Raw genomic sequence first — 18722 nt, forward strand, 5'->3', positions numbered from 1 at the left:
CTTGGTTCTATATCAAAACCACATTTTATGGGACTGCCATCCAGTTAGGGACATTCTGGTGCAGCAAAATAAGCTAAGCTGGTTAGGTGGCAATTCTTGCTTTACTGCAGAATTTTTTAAAGCTTAAATATCTGCTGAAAAGAGAATGAAAGGATCTTAATAAAGTATAGCTAGTAAAATAGCTACCATGCAAATTCAGTAGTGTTGGAATGGTGTGCCTGAATTTTAATACTTATCTGTATTTTGTGTTTATGTAGTAGGAAATTATTTTTAATTTCTTTGTTTTGTTTTCTTGCTTTTACTTGAGTTCCTTTCCAGACCCTTAGCAGCAGAGTTCTAGTATAACCCATGGAGCTGCTCCCACTGAGAACTGAACTCTCAGAACCCAGCACGTTACGCTCAAAATCTTGTTTAACGGGCAAAGAGGAAGCACATCTGAGGTATACATATGCATACATAAACATAAAGCCAAAAATGTATTGTTAGATAACTGAAATTGTTAGATAACTGAATCTAATCATTGTTAGTCCAGATCTAGTTATTCTAGCAAAAGCAGAAATAAGAAGACAGTTAAAATTATTATAAATGCACTCAGTTTCTACCCCTGTTCCTTTCCTCTGCTCCTCTGGGTCCTAATGTCAGTGTTTTCATTCTGGTTGGAGGGAGTGGGGACTGTTACAATGAGTTGTCAGCACCTGGAGTCCTTCACCAAGAGCGATATGATGCTCATGTTGATGATTTCTTCTTCTTCCCTGTAAAATCCACTTGGATCTTTTCAGATGTTAGCTAACATGCTTGTACATCTTGGTTCTTTCTTTGTTGGTCTGCAGGTCCATGTTAATCACAATTTACTATATATGGTACATTTTATGTACTTTAGATAGTATTTCTTTGTACTCTTTGTCACCACTAAGCTCAGTTTTGGCCATCTCCAGGTCTGCATTTCTCTAACGGACTCCTGAGAAGCTGTCTACAGCTATGGGACCTCCAGAGCCAGTCTGTGCCCTGTCTTTTGTCACTGCATGCCTGCAGTCCTCCACATCACATCCTCTGTCTTCACCTCTTAAGACCTCTGTTTACATGTCAGGCTTGTATTTTCTATGCGACTATGGTGATATCATACAAAGATAAACAATAGTGAAACAAATTAGCCATGGACAATTAAAAATATTGGTGTTACAGCTAAACCGAGTAAAACAAAGCTGCAGGCAGGTCAGGGAAGCTCAGGCAAAGCAGGTCTGGCAAACTTCAGTCCTGAGGCCGTGCAAATTCAGTACAAAGCTTATGGCTTGCTACTAGCAATGATAACAGTGTATTGCAGAGCTACGTGGTTGTAGGAGAACAGGTGGCACAGAGGAGATTCCCTGCACTGATATTCCATAAAACTGAGGCTGTAATCTTTTGTATTTGATTAGTGTAAGCCAACTTTCTGACAAAAGACTGCACAGCTGATGACCTGATACACTCAGAACTTAAATAATACAGGAAATAATGTTGTGGCAGAATGACAATGATAAAAGATGTCTCCAGACAGCGTGTTCACACTCCCTGGGACAGCTGGGTGGTGTTTTCCTGTTCAGTGATGGGGAAGAGACCACCACAACAGGTGTGGTAGAAGTCGTCTGTGGCCACTCAATCACAAGGGAAAATATTAAAATCAAAGCTGGAATCTTCCACTTGGGGAAATAAAGATCAGCTGCAGCGACCAGTAATTCTCTGCAGTTTAACTTACACTGGATATTCACACATACCGGGACAAAGGAGATGCTTATTGTTTTGATTTGACGGAGTTTGATTTTTAATCTGTGTCTCATAAAGTCTGATCCTCATGATCAGCTTACTTGCTCTCAGCTCAGGACCTGTGGGGAAGGATAACAAGGTTATATGTTACCTTTGCACTTTGGAAAAGGAAAGCTGCAGTGGAAAGCAAGAAAGGGGGAGTCAGGGCTCTATAAGCTAAGATCTTGTTTATGCCGGAGCATTGTGGCCTTTATTCTGATTCTTGCTCCTAGCACAGCTGATTTATATTACATGGGAAATGTACCTTGAGACCTTAGTTCTTATTCTTCCACCACTGATCAGTATGCTTAGTTCTTATTCTTCCACCACATTGCAGAAACATGCATTCTGTCTGTCTTCCTTTTATTTCTTTCCATCACCATGATACATGCAATTTTTATCCATTTTTTGGTACACCTTCAGCCAAGAGGGGTAGGGGATTGTCAGTGCTTTCGCAAAGGTGAACTCTATAACCTAGAGACTAAGCCTTCCCATGGAAAGTGAGAAATGTGGTTGTAAGACTTTTTCCCCAGGGCTCAAGGGAGCAATGGAGCCATTTTCCCCCTTTCTAAACAAGCTCTTTACAACAATCTCTACAACATTATTATTTTGTAAAAGTTGGTATCATTCCCAGCTCTGTTTTAGACAAAATCCCAAATGAACTGATAACTGTATTTTGTCTGGAGTTAGTATTTGTTAGGAAAGCTCTTGGAACATGTATGAGATGACACCTTTTAGAGAACTTCGCTGAAAGAAACCTAGTTACTGGTCTTTAAGTGGACTTACGTGTGCTGGTCAAATTATAGCAATTTTGTTCCCAGCTAGAAGTGTAGTTCTTGGCGTCTAAAGAAATTTAAACTCAAAATAACATGATGTTTTGCAATAATTGAGCAGCTTTTTGAAGACTGAATTCTCAAAGAATACTGAGTTTACATGATGAAGTATTATATCCCACTATGCAAAACACCTAGTAACCTTAAAGAACATTTTCTGTATCACATATTGATAACAGACTTTTACAAGCAGGCGGGCAAAAGCAAAATATCAAACTAGATGCCTCCTAGCAATTTTTATTCCCTGGTATGGGTAGAATTACATGAAGAAAGGGAAAAGAATTAGAGTAAAACAATCTGTTCTAGCAGAGAAAGTACAGGCTGCAGTGTGTCCCACTGCATTGCAGGTTACCCGAAGGGAAGCACATACGATTTCCTCGGGCAAAAATTCATCCACTAAGTCTTTTTTTGAGGGGAAAGGGTAGCGGCAGTTGGTGAGGGCAGTACAGGAAAGGCAAATGCAGACTGAATATCGAGCTAAGAAGAAACTGTGAGGCGTAGAGAATGTTTTTTAGGAAACCTGAAAACAAGCCTTTAAAAAGCAACTTGGTAAACATAAAAATGTTTGTGAGAACATAAGAACATCAGAATGAAACACAAGAATGAAAATGAGAAGATATGGACCTGTCTCTAATTATTTCCTCTGCTTCATATATGACATATTCAACCAAAGCTAAAAAGATGACTGCCTTGTACTTCAGCTGAGGCTGTAAGACCAAGACGACAAAATGACAAAGGTGTGCAACACTTGAAAACTGAGCAGATGTATTTTACACTTCTCAGGATGAAGGAAGCGTATTTGTGAGTTACATTGCACAACTGGATTGAGTGTTGGAGTTGAGTGTTCCATCCCTTTCAAGCTCACTCCTCTCTTCTCTTTCAGCAAACTGCTAAGAGTTAAGATCAGTTAGACTGTGTTTCTGTGGGTATTGTGAAGCGTGAATGTACATAAGAGCAATGTTTTGTTTCCTTTAACTGTCACTGTTACATCCATGAGCTGAAAATAATACTTCAAGGACAGCTATTATTTATATAATACCACTATATTGCTATTTCCTCAAATCAAAAGTGTTATATGTGCATGCATGCACCCATCCATTTGATTTTCACTTTATTTTACCTGAAAACCATTCAGAGAGGCTCAGTTATTTATACAGTGAAAAAAACAAATTCTGAGTGGTGGATTTACAGGGGTATTTATAGACATTAAGATGCAGATTTTCAGTAGTATCCAGTTACCTAGTTTTTTGTAAATCTCAGCAAGTACATATTTGCATTTTTGGCAGATAAATACTTTTGTAAATCTGCCCCCTGATTTATATCTGAAGCACATATTGTCACTTTCTACAAGTACAATATTTCTGAATTTTCTCCTTATATTTTGGACTCTCGCATCACTGCTTTCCCTTTGGGTTACATGTACGGAGGCAAAGAAGTAAGAATCGTTGAAGTGTGTTTGGAAGAATAGCAGGTCAGTGAGTCACAGATATTAGAAGCAAAGAAAAAAGTCCTTTGGGTCAGCTAGTCTGACCTTTGTGTTCTGTGGTATTACTCATACAACATACTCGCTAACTTCTTAATCTAACCTTCTGTTGACGGTTTGTAATTCTAAGTTGCTGAATGTGGGACATGCAACTACTTTCAACTTGAATTTTAGTAGAAAGAAATAGGTGTGAAAAAGAGTGCAGAAGTTTGCAACTTCAGCTTAGCAGTTCTCACTATTAGTGTTTTAGACATCTGTTTTTGATTAGCAATACAAAAGTTATAATGTCATTTAAAAACATGAGAGTACTCCTTTGGATATAGTATGCCCAGATGTATTTTTTGTTGGCAGAGAAATCTTATGGAATTTCTGGACTGATTAAGACTCCTGAAAAATGATGTAGTACAACATAGATATGACAGGGTGCCTGTGACATAGCAAATCTCTGGCATAAAAGGGAGTTGCTGTAATTTTTTCTAGTTCTTAGGACATCATCAGATTCTATGTTATTCCCAGTGTTGAATGACAGTAGTACTTATTTTTGGATATTTCTGTTTTCTTCATGAAGAAAGGGGAAGGATGGAAGTAAGGAGGGGGGCTAGGGATCATTAAAAACATGGATATCCAGACTTTTCCTGTTAAGAATTTTTTTTTTAATATCTCAGTAAAACTATTTTTTCCTTAGGTATAATTGTCTCTTTGAATTGCCGTCCTTGGGTAGTGTGATTTACAGACTTAAGGCCAGAAAGACATTATGATAATCTTTTCGTCTGACCTCATGAGCAAAACAGACCATAGAATTTTATCCAGTGATTCCTTCAGTGGGGAGAATTATTCTTTTCAGCTATATAAATGAATTCCTTTCCTTCATTCATTTTGAAAGCCTTGAAAATATGTGTAGATAGTGATCTTACCCTTCCTCACTTGAAGGCCTTTGCTTTTCAACACTATATAAAATTATGCTGTCTTGTTGGGTCTTTCATACTGTTTTATTTTCCTGTATTTATATTATCAGTAAGAGGTCTTCAGGAAGTGCTAGATTCATCAAACTAATGAGACTGTTTTTTTCTTACTTCAGGAAATGTATTCATTTTCCTGTGGTTAAAATATAAAAATAGATAAATAATAATGCAGTATAAATGCTGATTTTTGTAATTTAAAAAAAGACAAATGACAGAATTAAAAATGGGTGAAGAGCTGATATGATTCCTCAGAAGTAATGTGTCAATGATGTGAAATTTTAAATAATAATAATTTATTCATATCCAGGAAATCTCAAAGGGGCAATGAAAAGCGATGTACAATAATTACATGACCTCCTCTTTGAAAAAAAAAACCAATAATCCAGCAACAGTCAAGAAAAAGCAGAGGATTACAATTTAAATAAGTCTCTCATCTAATCAAGACCTTACCTAAGTTTCAATTTTAATTCAACATACAGGCTAGCATATTAGGAGTTATTTTCATGTTGAGTCATATGGATTTCCTTTCCAGATACATCTGCCAAATTTATAATAAATATTATTCTTTATTCATATTGTTAACTGTATGGTTGCTATCCTATAAAACTCAGTTTTCTTTATTCTGGGTTCTCTCCACTCACTCAATTCATCAAGTCTTCAAGTGAGAGCAGAAACTCTCTGGGACATGGACCAAGTCTTTATAGTCATAGATAGGCTATAAAGTGTCTAGCACACTCTGTATATAGATCTAAATGAAGTTCCTTGAAATGAGAATGTTATGGCTTGTATAGCTGTTGCCAAGCCCTGTTCATTTCCAGAGAGTTAAAGTTCTTTAAAAGGCAGATACAGAGACACAGACAAAACCCCATGTCTCTAAGGCTTGCTCCTAATGACTGGTCTTAATTCATAAATTCAAACAACAGAATCTTTGTCAGTTTAGGAGTTTGAATTATCTTCATAATTGTTATAATATTTATAATAAATTATAAGAGTTATAATTTAAATTAGAAATTACAATTGCTACAATAAATCATTATGGTAGTTTATAATTGTCTCTGCAGGAGACTGTAGAAGCATGGCATTTCTGTAAGAAAATGTGTTTGTTTTTATTTTGAGTGCAGACATATGCCCACAAGAGCCCATAACAAGTCCTTGGAGATAGTACTAATGTGTGACTTAGTGAAGAAATAAATAAAATCAACTGTATTTTTCCCCGGAAAGTTGAATGCATAAATTTGTGAAGAAATAGTTTCACAGGTTTGAATTTCAACTATCCAGAGAACTGTTGTACTTGTTATTTTCTAGCTGATGCAAGCACAAGAACATTGTGTCAAAATGTCACCAAGGAAGTGAGCTGAAATTAGCAACCTACCTTGATCTCCACCTTGGAAAGCCGCCTGAAATGTGGTTGAAATCAAAGACACACAATGCTGAAACGCAGACAATTTTGTTGAAATATGTGATTTGAGTAGCTACTCACACACACATCATGTCTGGCACAAACCCATAAAAACAAGATATTCAAGCTATCTTTATATTTACAACTTACCTATTCTTCAACAATATACATTTTATTTCTATCACAAGTGTTCCATCCTACAAAATTCCTTCTTTTGTTTTTCTTATTTTTGCCTCTCTGTACATCTCTTTCTATACTGCTGGTAATTAATAAAGATTGGGCTGGAGGAAGAGATCATAGAGCAGTCAAGTCATGTTCAGCAGGTGATCAAACATGCATTGGAAATCTGGAAAACTTGGGAGGGCAGAGTGAAGCCTGTGGTGTATGGTCTATGCTTGTATTCATTTAATTCTGCTTTGTTTTGAAAAGAAGAGAACTGGTCCTCACTGGAGTTAGATAGATTAGATACTATACAGAATTAGATGTTGATGGTTCTTCTGGAAGGTGACATTGCTTGTGTCTGCAATACATGCCAGCAGCAGCATAACCATGAGTAAGACAGGGATGATATGCAGCTGGTGGTTTCCCAACCAATTCACAGAGCTGAGAGCTCTGGAGGATCCAGGGAGAAGTCTCAGCAGTGTTTTGAGGTTCTGCCAGCAGATGGTGATAAAACACGAAGTAGGAGAGGAAAAAAAGCTGACACAGTGGATCTGATGATTGAAAGAAGGTAGCCATTCTTTCTTCCTCCAGACTCATTCTCTCTCATGCTCTGGAACATGTAAGTGCATTTTGAGGATAGCAGCCTGAGAACCCTGTAGAGTTTAACTTTGTAACAGCTGCCACTTTGAGCCTATGAAATGTCATTGCAGACTCTGCTAAAGACCTAAAGTAAGAATATTAAAAAAGATGAAAGGAGTTCTGGAGCTGAAAGGGGAACAGAGTAGTGGAAGGAACTTGGGGTTGCAAAAAAATCAGGGAATTCAAGCTGTAAGGATTAGCAAAGTGTGAAATACTTTAGGATCAGGGAATTAGGGAAAGTGGGGAGAAGGGAGTTCATTAAAGACTTGGTTGCTTTGCATGCAGAAGGTTGGAAAAGCTTTTGAAGTTTGTCTCGCTATTTGCAACATGCGTCACTTGCTTGGCATATTATTTAGAACACTATAAAATGTTTGCAGTGTTCTTAAATTACAGTCACAAACTCCTTTATTTTCTTACCTTTTTGCATTCATGTGCATTTCTAGTGGAAGTTTGTTAGAGCAAAAATACCTTTGTACCTTTCAGTGTCTGATGAGCATTTACTACTTCTTTTGCTCATTTTGCTCAGATTTGCTAACCTGATATTTTTATGCATTTATAAATCACTTTGGAATGCATGCTTATTACTACTTGTTTCTAAGACATTTGAGTCATATTTGGGATGTTACTTATAACCTGCGACAAGCATCCAGTTTGTGTAAGCAAATAAAATTTTTCTATCAACAGAGCTAATACAGACCTAGAGCTTCAGCTAACAGTCTTCTGAAAAGCCCATAGGATTAAAAAAAAAAAATAAAATTAATTGCCTTTGTGAATTTTACATTTTGGCTGACACCCAGGCTAGCAGCTTCAAAGACACAAAGAGAGGTTTAATATATTTGAGATTTATATTGTGGTAGATACAATTGCATAATTTGCGAGACATTTCTGCATAATGGTGCTATAATTCCTGTTGTTAAAATTTGCTATTGAGTTTAGCCATCATTATAACTAAATTCTCCTGCAGACTATAACAGCAGGAAACAGTGGAACAATGTATTAATCAAAACAAATTAAATTAGCAAATAGTTTCCAAGATTCTGAGACAGTAAAGATAGAAAAGATATAGCACAATGAGTCAGTTTAGGTTTCTGCTGATCCAAGATTATTCCCTGCTGTGTTTGAGATCTAAGGTCTGAAGATCCTTTCAGTTCTGCTCACTTGTCATCTAGTTCCCAGCTGGATAGAAGACAAATATCTAGGGATTCTGAATTGGAAAATAGTCTTCTGGTAGTGAAAAGTCAAAGCCATCGTAATACTGACTAATCTTCAGTCTGAGTTTAAAAAAGTGCCTGCAGATGAGAGTGCTCATCTCCACTGTGAACCTTATTCTTCATTTATTATCAAAAGGCATTCATGGCACAAGTACCAATAACAACTCTAATGTAAGAAAGATAATCAGGCTTTTCTAATCCAGTCCAAGAAATTTGCTACTGAACATCTTTAAAATCTGATCTTCAGCAATGGATATGCAAAGTCAGTAGCAATTTTGGCCAGAGAGTCTCACAAGACAAAGTTTAATTTCCCTTGGTAGAGTACGGCACAGTAAAAAAATTCTCATATTCATAATATTTTCCCTTAAATTAAACTTGAACTTAACTTTTTACAGTTTAATTCCAGCGTTATGAGTCCATTCTAAATAATGTCTGCCTTCCTCCTCCTTTCAAGTAGCTGAAGCTACTTGACAATAATCGCCTGCTTCCTTTCACTGCTACTGAGGGATCCCACTGATGCAAACACCTCCAGTGTATTATTAGTCCAATTTTCTTTCAGCATCATTCCAGTGAATTCAATGGAATTACAAAATTTTAAGCCTGGAAAGGTGGAGAGGTGAATTAGACTTGTAATTGTGTTTGCATCAGAAGATAAATTCCCATTAATAATTTTTACTTTCATCTAAAATTCTTGTAGAAAACTCTTTGCAGAGGTAGGTTACCTAGTTCTCTCAGTTTATGTGATGTATTTCAGGCTGCAGCAGGTCCCATAACAAAGTAAAGTGTTAAAGAAATCACAGTGGGAAAGAGAATGTTGTGGTTCTGGAGCTGCTGAGGTGCAGGCTTTGCACACCACTGTAGACATTTCTTGGGAATTTAAGGTGCAGTGGACATTTGACCTTGGCAGGCAATGCAAAAGGCAGGGGATAAATTGGAGGCTTCTGTTGGTTTTTGGAGAGCCTACAGGGAAATCATGGACTTTCTTCTAGCCTTCACAACCATTTGGTGACATGAAACGTGTCACATACTCTATGACAGAGATGTCAGTGGGAGTTCAACATTTTTGATATTAAGCTAGAGTGGTAAAATACAATGGGAAACTTGAGTTAATGCAACTGTGTGGATTGGTTCCAGCAGAGTTTCTGTCTCCATAAAAAATGGAAAGATTTTTTTAAACGAGAAAGGAATCACTTAACCCTTACTGAATATATTTAGTACCTGTGGTGGCAGGTATGCATGTGAGAGAGTATATGTACAGAGAAAAGATTTTGTTTTCTCTATAAAATGGATGTAAGCCCAATTTTAGCTGCACTTCTTCTTTTATATCTTATGCATGGAAACATACCCTCTAATCTTTGACATGATTTCAGCAGGAAGAGTGAACAAGTTTAGTTTGTATTGGAAAATCCCCGGATACAGATGGACAATGCAGAGAGAAGGATTCAGATCAGTTTCTGAAACCAGAAAGATTTTTCTTTCTTTCTTTTATGTATCAACAAATTATGCTATCACTATGAAGGAACACTTTGAGATTTATTAGGTTTTCAGAAAATTAAAGATATGAATTAGATAGGAGTGATATATCTCACTGTCAAATAATGGTTTGTGATAGTAAGTGTGCACTGGATTTCCACCTAGTCAAAGAAATCAGAGATGTAAGTATAATATTTAGTGTATTGTATGTTAATGTATATTATTACGTATGCATATATAAAACCAACATATGCTATGTACTAAAAAAAGTTAAATTAAATACATGCTAAATTTTCTTTTATGTCATATTCCTCAAGTACTTTCTCAAATAATCTTTGTAGTGATTCATTCATATCATATGACATACTGACAGACATCCAGGACAAACCTAGAATATGTGAATGCTCCTGTAACTCTCTCCAGTCATAATTATTAATATGTATTTTTCTGTCTCTCTAAGTGGAAAGGCTTGTGGGGGAAATGAGATTGGGACTATGGGAGAGAATCTGTTAGATTTCCTTTTCACTTGTAATAGAGCATGTTTTATATACACCTTTTCAGACCTAGAATGAAACGTGCTTGATTCATAGGTTTAAATTTTTTTTTTTCTTAGAGAATTCCTTCTTCAAAATGTTGTTTTTATGCAATTTAATTTTTAAAAAACTTTGCTTTTTAAAGGGTGTGTTTTCTCCATGCAATATGTAATGAAATATGTAGTAACAGTTTATTGTAATTTCCTTACATTATATGTATATAGATGCATGGAATTTTCATTTTAGGTTGACGAGGGATTTCAAGCAGCCAAAACTACAACATGGGAGGAAAAGGCTGTGTGGATGTAAGATTATGATCCTTGCACTGGCACATGAAACCATCTGATTGTGAGGAAGTCAGGCACACCTTTGCAGCTACCTGGAGCAACTCATTCAGCCAGACAACTTTCTAGGGGCTCTTATGCTAATACGGCAGCCTGGCCGTGATTCCTTCTGTTTGCAGACATCCATTTGGCTCTATTTTTTCATTAGCAAATTATAATTCTGGAATGTAGGTCTTTAAAGTAGATAGTGTAATGGATCAGCTTGGCTAAAGTAGCAGATGAAAGTCCAGGTGGCTTGAAGAGAATGTTATAGAAGATTTTAAGCTAGTTGTCTAGCTGCTTGTGGGAAGCAATCATTAGACAACTTCTGGAGATCTACAGGAAACTGTTGAAGATATAAAAGCCTTTCTAAGTAGACTTAAGATTTAGAGGACTGAAGTATTCTGAATACCAAAACTTTTTGAGGAAACGTAAAAGATTTCGGCAAAAAAATCCCCAAAGATTCTCAAATCTCGTAAAAAGAGGAAATGAGTCCCATCAACCTCCTTTTTCTCTCACCCCAAGATTTCTATTTACCTTAAAAAAAAAAGTAAAAAATGTACCTGGAATTCTACTTTATATCTCTTCTCAGAATTTGAGAGAGCACTGAAAGTTGCTTTACTATGCTATAAATAAAATCCATCCTTTCTGGATATTAACCTTAATAGGAGTCAATTCTCATGGTCCATGAGACATAGTTGTTCCAAGACTGTGATTTTGCTGTAAATCAAAACAAAGAAATTCTGAAACCTTGTTTGCTTTTTTTTTTTGCCTGGAATGTTGTTTTCCAGATAGTTTAGTTTCTGAGTTAGGTTAGGAGGACCTTGAGAATTTTGTGCCATATGTAAGTCATGTGGCACTGAGGAATGAAAAAGATTCACATTTGAATGAATCTGCTTTCATGGTGAGGCTATTGCAGACCCACGGGTATGGTTTGAATTGATTTCTAGACACAAAAGTTCAGTAGTTCAGAACTGGAAGTAGAACTGGATCTCAGCTGCATCAGAAGGCTCTGATCCTATTAAAAATTAATTTCTTTTCTAACATTGAGATTTAATAAGGAGATATTTCTTTAAAGCTAGAGATACATGAGATTTAAATGTCTAGATTCTGACATGCTTCAAAGATAAAAATATGTTTAATTATTTGATTAGAGAATTTTGTCATTAAGAAACTGAAAATGGCTCTTGCCAACAGGACTGCAAGATCTCTACTGAGACTGGTCTACCTGAATAAGGTATCTGAATCCCTGTAAAATATACGGCTCGATGAGTTGCCTAACAGAAAGGCCAACTTGCTGAGTACAGTTGTTAGGAAATGGCTGCAGAGTGAGCGGTCTTGCACATCTTGCCTCCCTCTAGATGTGAAGAGGTTTCGAGTTTTCTCCTTTGGTCTGAAATCCACCACTCTGAGCTGTGGGTCTTGAAGGTGGGTTTAAGAGTTTTTTATTTTCATAAAGAAGAGTGATACCTCCTCGGTCCATCAGTAATTCTGCCTGCCTGCCGCCTGGGCAATGCCTAGTGTAACATGAAGTCTCTCCTAGCGCGACAGGATTCAAACTCATACTTTTGGTACACTCGTCACGAGAGTACCTTTGAAGAATGTTCTGTTGGAGCAGTTTCTTCTTGCGTGGAGTAATTAGAAAGAGCAGGAGCAACCACTAACATGAATTTGTAACATCAAGTTGAAACCACCCAACTTATGGAGAAAAACCCTACATCTGTTTTATGTTATGCAGAGAATAATAACATATCCACTGAAGCACAAATCAGTACCTAGATGTAGTTCTTTCCAGGCAAGAGTCTTTGCACCTGGCAGAAAGAGTCATACTGATGCATGCTTGCTATTTTCCTTCAGTGCAACATGTTTATCTATGATAGTTAATATTATAGTTATATAACTATACTAGTTACATAGTGATATTATAGGTATGTTATTATCAACATTTCATGCGTTGTCTCAACAAGAGAAATTGAGACTCTGTCCCTCAAGAGCCTGGGAAATAATTTTGGATACATCTTCAGAATTTTGGATTAAAAGGAATGAGCTTCCTAAAATATATGGCATTTTATGCCAGACACAATTTACTAGACTTAGAGATGTAGCCTACACTTTGAGATGAGGCCCTCCTAATGAAATAAATGGAGAAAAGTTTAATTTGTAGGGTTGAATAGAATTTAAGTAGCGGACACCCAACCTTGTCAAAATGAAGGCACTCTTGAGCAAATATAAATTTCATTGCTGAAGACTTAAATGCTCACAGATTTTAAGTGCCTTCAGAGTAGAGCAACAACAAACCTGTTGTTTTTTAGGTTTTCAGTTCTTTATTCGTGCACCTAAAATGTGAGGTTGGTATAACACACAACTAAATTGTTCTGTGGATTTAATTCTAACTGATCTCCAAAGTATTAATTGACCTGTAAGAGCTGTCTTGGTGAATCAGACTCATGCCCTTAATAAACTTCAAACAACAACCTGATAAAGCCCACAGATATGAGTTTTCACAGATTCTTCACACTCTTCTCAGAAACTGGTTTTGATATCTTTAAATGGGAAGAAGTACGGAATTACCAAATGACTGGTCTAATGTTAAGTCCTCCCCAGTTATTAGAAATAAAAAACCCCAACAATAAATGCAGCTATATCTCTCAAAATATTTCTATTAAAAAAAGTCTGTCCTCACTCAAGACCATGATAGGAACCCTCCAAGCTACTCTTCATATTCTCTCCTTTATCTGTTCTACTCCTGTCTATCCCTTGTTTCTTTATCTAGCTATGTGTCTTTACCTGCCATGTACTTCCATGATTTCAGAAAATATTAGAATATATGGGACGATTGCTTTTTTATTGTATTAGATATAACTTTTTTTTTTAATTATGCTTTCTAGCAGTCACAATATTCAAGCATACTAGCTATTCTGTTTACAGTATGAACCTTCTCATACGTTGAATGATTTTTCTGTTTGTTAGCAGGTGAGTATTTCTCAGTTATTATTTTCTATCTGTACTTACTAGTTTCTTAAAATAAAGAAGATGATAGATAACCTACTCAGTGGCTATAACAAAACCAAAGGTCATGAAACTTGAAGGTCTTCTAAAATATTCTAAGGATATTTTAAAACATGTATATTTGTACAGCCATTGAAAAATTTACAAATGTCTCTTTTTATTTAACTAAACCATAATTTCAAGGTAATATTTGATCTGAACAGATGTGCATAGTATTTGGAACAAACTATGCAGTATTTCAAAGCACAATCACCATAAGTTGAATTTGGCAGAGTAGAACAGATGTGTCCACCTGTTAAGAGACTAGACTACCAGCACTGGGGATGCAAGATGTGATTGAAGTCCATAATGGGAGCTATTTAGGAATGCATCCAGGTTAGCAGGAGGTAGCAGAGATTCTGATTACTGTATCATTCCACTTTTCCCAAAAGCGATCAATGAGTTGAATTAGGCAAATGGAATAGTACACCCAGGACCACTGGAGGGGGGGATGAATGTCCTACACTATGTGAAAACAGTGCAGAAATTATACCTGTTTTTCAATAATGGTGAAAGAAAGAGAGAGCAGGAGGTTCCACAGGGGCTGCAGAATACAGTGGACGCCAACAGTCTTTATTTATTCTGTTTAAATTTGACATCCTGAAAAGCAAGCAAAATTATTGATTCAACTAGCATACCAATGTTAGTAACTGATTAATTTCTCTTTGAGCCACTTCAATAAGCTGTGAGAATAATTATCCAAAAGCACACCCAATGCACAGCATATCACATTCATTTTAATGTGAATTTTGTTCAGCCAGGATTGGAAATTACTTCTGCTTCCATGTATGTATTAATAAAGAACAGGAGCATAACATAGAAGAGATACAGATCAAAGTCAGATTTTTGGCAGTAAAATGCAAAGAGAATGAGACAGGTGTTGTGGTGGGTTTGTATTTTCTTGAGAAAAGAATGCTTTACGGTTTTTTTTGTTGCCAAAAACCAGCTCAGTCAAGTGTAGTCTTACCACTTCTGTTTGCCAGGTCATATCTCCTGAGTATTCCTCACTACTTCATGCCTTTAGTACTGTCTTCACTGTAGACCAACGTATCTGCAGAAAAATAAACTACAGATTTGCTCAACTTTTGGGTTTTCAAATGAAGATCTAATTTGGTGTCATTGTTGATCATGAGATGTGAAGCAGAAAAGACATGACTTCATTTTCAAATGCTGGCTTAGGGATATAGATGTTAATAATGAAATGTCCAATTTTGATTTTCTAAGTTGAAATATATTTTATGTAGCCATGAGCGGGGAAGAGTACGCCAATGCGTTATTTTTAATTCCATTGTTGTTAAATATTTTCTTATTAAGATTGCTATCTATGATGTGTGCTATTCATCTGCAAAAGTCCAAACTAACTGACATGTGAAATTTGAATGCTTACAGCTTTCAAACACTTAATTTTATATCTATGAACAGTGAAAGGAAGTTAACTATGAATCATCCCTAACACTGGAAGTCCTCAAACTTTAGACAAGACTTGTAGACTTTCATACATTATGAGAAAAGTACTTTGAAATGCTGTGTGACTGTGGCAGACCTGGCATTGAAGGACTAGAAATAGAAGTAATTCTCTGTGTTCTCAAAGTTACAGCAATTGTTCCATTCTGATCCATTGTATTTGTTACTTTGGGACTAAAAGAGCACATAAAGAGGTCAGATCAGGATGTGGAAGTACACAAAGAAAAAGAAAGAAGGTATATGAAAGAAATCCTCTAGGATCATCTTTCTTTAACTGGAGCTAGAAAAAACAAACTGTTTCTCTATATAGACCTTTTCACATGGAATTCTTTGGTCAGTTTTCAATATATTATTTACCATGAGATACTTTTGTACTTCTGTTTTTGATAGATGATAAATAATATGTTATCAGAGGCCAGTCTTTAACTTGTACAATTCTGTCAGCATCACAGTGTAACCATCAGTTGGAATCACTTGGCTTGAGCTGTCTTTTTATCTTCTAGTTCATGCAGAATTTCCTCAGTTTTCTAGAAATTTTGTGGTACATTGAAGTCAGGAAAAAATTTGATAGTTCTTGCATTAAAATTGTTGATTTCGGTTTGTCCCATTGTGGCCACTTTTTAGCATGGTTTATAGTATGCTCAGATAAACTACATACCTTCTCAGGAGGGATACGCACGTATGAGCAATTATCAGCCCAATTTTCTGAAGGCTGTCATAATCAAGAGTGATCTGATAAAGAAAAATTGCTTTTAATCTCAAACTTTTATATAATTATTGCATGGTTCTTGAATCTTGAGCCTTAATTTAAGGAATTCCCATGTTCTTGGGAAGATAAACTAAGGCAATATGCAACTAATATTGACAGTACATTTCCTAACCTTCCTAATCATTTAAATTTAGATTTATAAGCATCCTTTCATCATTGGGATGCAATGGTTAAGTAGCGATAGATTGCTACTTTGATTGGCATGACAGTACGAAATGTACAGAAATAGATTTTCTAATTAGAAAACACCTTCCTGATTAAGAATTTTGTTTCATATCACATTTAATCTTTACATTACCAACGGTAAACATTCTATAGTAGATAATTTTAAGAATGTTAATGAAGGGTTCATATTGTTCTTCTGATAGTAATTGCAAACTGGAAAAAAAAAAATTTTTTTTCAAGTTCTTTGTCTCTCCTCAGAAGAAACTTCCCATTGCAATGATCTGGATTGAGTGGTTCTGTGCATTTTCAGCTAACATTCAGGTGGGAGAAGCACGAAACTACCAAACTCATTTTCATGTTAACCAGAATGAAACTGAAACCAAATCCCAGCGTAAAAATCAATGAATTAGAATTGATAATTTTTAGTTTCAGAACACAGTGTAAATGAATGCGTAATAAAAAGAGCTAGAAAAGGAAAAAAAAAATTTTTTTTCTCTGCCCATAGGTATTGGCTATGGTCATTTCAATCAGAACAGTTGAAAGGCTTTTGAGTCAGAACAATAAACACACTGCAGGACTGCGGCCCCCAAATGATGCCTTTCTGCTGTTGACAAGCACTTAAACAAGCTACTTTTAGCAATGTTTTATCTATTGTTAGAGTGAATAAAGCTGTGGTTGTAAACACAGCCGAAAGACAGGATGGGTTTTAAATACTTTTGTTCCTGCTGAGCCATTACCAACACCTGCAGTTAAAATAATTATTTCAAATGTTTTTCTTTTTAAAAGGAGGAGTAGTTAGCAATAGACCTGTCTTGTTATGGTAAATTAACATCTGCAGTTAATATGATTCCCCTTGGTTGTAAACATCCTGAATTAAAGCTTGTTATCTCCTTTAGAAGGTATGTTTTATGATTTCACCTGTTTTGTAGAGAGATAATTAAACATTTCACTGAAGTACAGGTTGGATGACTATGATCTTATTTTAGCCACCACAGAAATTATGGAATGTTTTTACAGCAAATATTGTGAGTATTTAATTAAAGCCTGTCCTGAAGTAAAGCAAGCATAACCAATGAAGATAGCAAAAACGGATTAGAGATTCTGATATTGAAAAGAAGACAAGAGCTGAATATAAGGTTTGGCTATATTGATTTTTTTTTAAAGAAAATCTTGTCTTAATCTTAAAAAACCAACATTAAAACCAATAATAATACCCATTAATAAATTCTAGGGTGAATATAAAAAACAGGAATAGACATGAAATAAACAGGATAGCTTATTTTGTCCTAGGGTTTGTACTGTAATTAATAATAGAGCTACTCTTGGTTTATATCATCATCAAAATGGCTAAAAAGGATTCATGGCTTTTCTACATGCAAATTCTCTAAAAATATTAGGAGTTCAAGAATTTATTTTAGAATGTTATAACTTCAAGATATTTCTATACGTCCTGTCTTTGACCATGCACTGTAACTTGACCAGATCAGAGCTGATCAAGCTCTCAGTCCAGTGGTATTTTCCCCCCCTGTCAGAATTCAGCTCTATTAGAGTAAGCTCTCAAAATAAACTCTGTTAGTTTATATAACAGAATAAGCTCTATCAGCTTAATATCTGGTGCAAAATTATTTGAAACCCTTGGTGACTCTGAGGCTAGAGTGATTTACATCAGATGAAGAAGCTGTTCTATGTTGTAAATTGCCTCCTAGATTTCATGACTGCTTTGTAGATTTCATTACACAAAACCATCAGCACTAATATTAGCTTAAGACTATGTTCCACTGTATCCTGCTGCTCATTTCTGTTCCCATGGTGTGGAATATCACGTCTTTCTTTGTGACTGTACAGGTATTTGTTGGTCAGGTGTGAACAAAAGAACTGATCTGATGTAAAAACAGCAAACATGGGCGAGAATATCTTCAGTGGCACTGCTTCTGAAGCCTTTTATCATTTGTACCTGTTTATCCTGCTTCTGTGAAACGTTCAAACCCACAAATACTTTGTGGAATAAGTAAAATGTTTAGAATCAGTTTCCTCTTTAAATGTTTGAATTTATCTCCGGATAACTAAGTCTGTTAATATTCTCACCATTAGGCTTTTTTATTTATTTTCTGCAAATACTCCAGTGGCTAAGAGCCCACCACAAAATAAAAAGTAGTCAACTAAAAAATTCGGGGATTAGTCGCACAGAAAGATCTTTTCCTCTAATGAAATGCCTAAAACTTCTCTGTTTTGGAAGGAAGAAGATGTGAGAATTGCTTTAGTTAAATCAATATCTGTGTGTTTTTCTCCTCTGTGAACTTGATTTAGAAAAAGCCTCCAGCAGGGCATAGGCAACATTAAAAGAAATGAAACAGAGAAGCACATTTGTAAGTATTGCTGTCTCCTTATTTTTTTCTGACAGTGATGTTTCTGGCAAAAGGGGGAGTTTGGAAGGGGTATCTGGGCAAGTTTCTTTTCAAAGCATGGAACATTTCACTGA

At 35.9% G+C, this 18722-nt stretch overlaps 1 long non-coding RNA gene across 2 annotated transcripts in view; it reads left to right on the forward strand.

Annotated features, from left to right (window-relative positions):
• LOC142083277 (uncharacterized) overlaps positions 1-18722 on the forward strand; it is a 62960-nt gene that overhangs the window by 16335 nt on the left and 27903 nt on the right. Inside the window, exon 5 of one of the 2 annotated variants that reach the window (XR_012674007.1) lies at positions 319-440. The exons of the other annotated variant lie outside the window; for it this stretch is intronic. This is a non-coding gene — a long non-coding RNA (uncharacterized LOC142083277). The remainder of the gene's footprint in view (positions 1-318; positions 441-18722) is intronic. 2 annotated transcript variants of the gene reach the window in all.

The sequence above is a fragment of the Calonectris borealis genome, chromosome 5 (assembly GCF_964195595.1).
Source record: "Calonectris borealis chromosome 5, bCalBor7.hap1.2, whole genome shotgun sequence".
Lineage (NCBI taxonomy): Eukaryota > Metazoa > Chordata > Aves > Procellariiformes > Procellariidae > Calonectris > Calonectris borealis.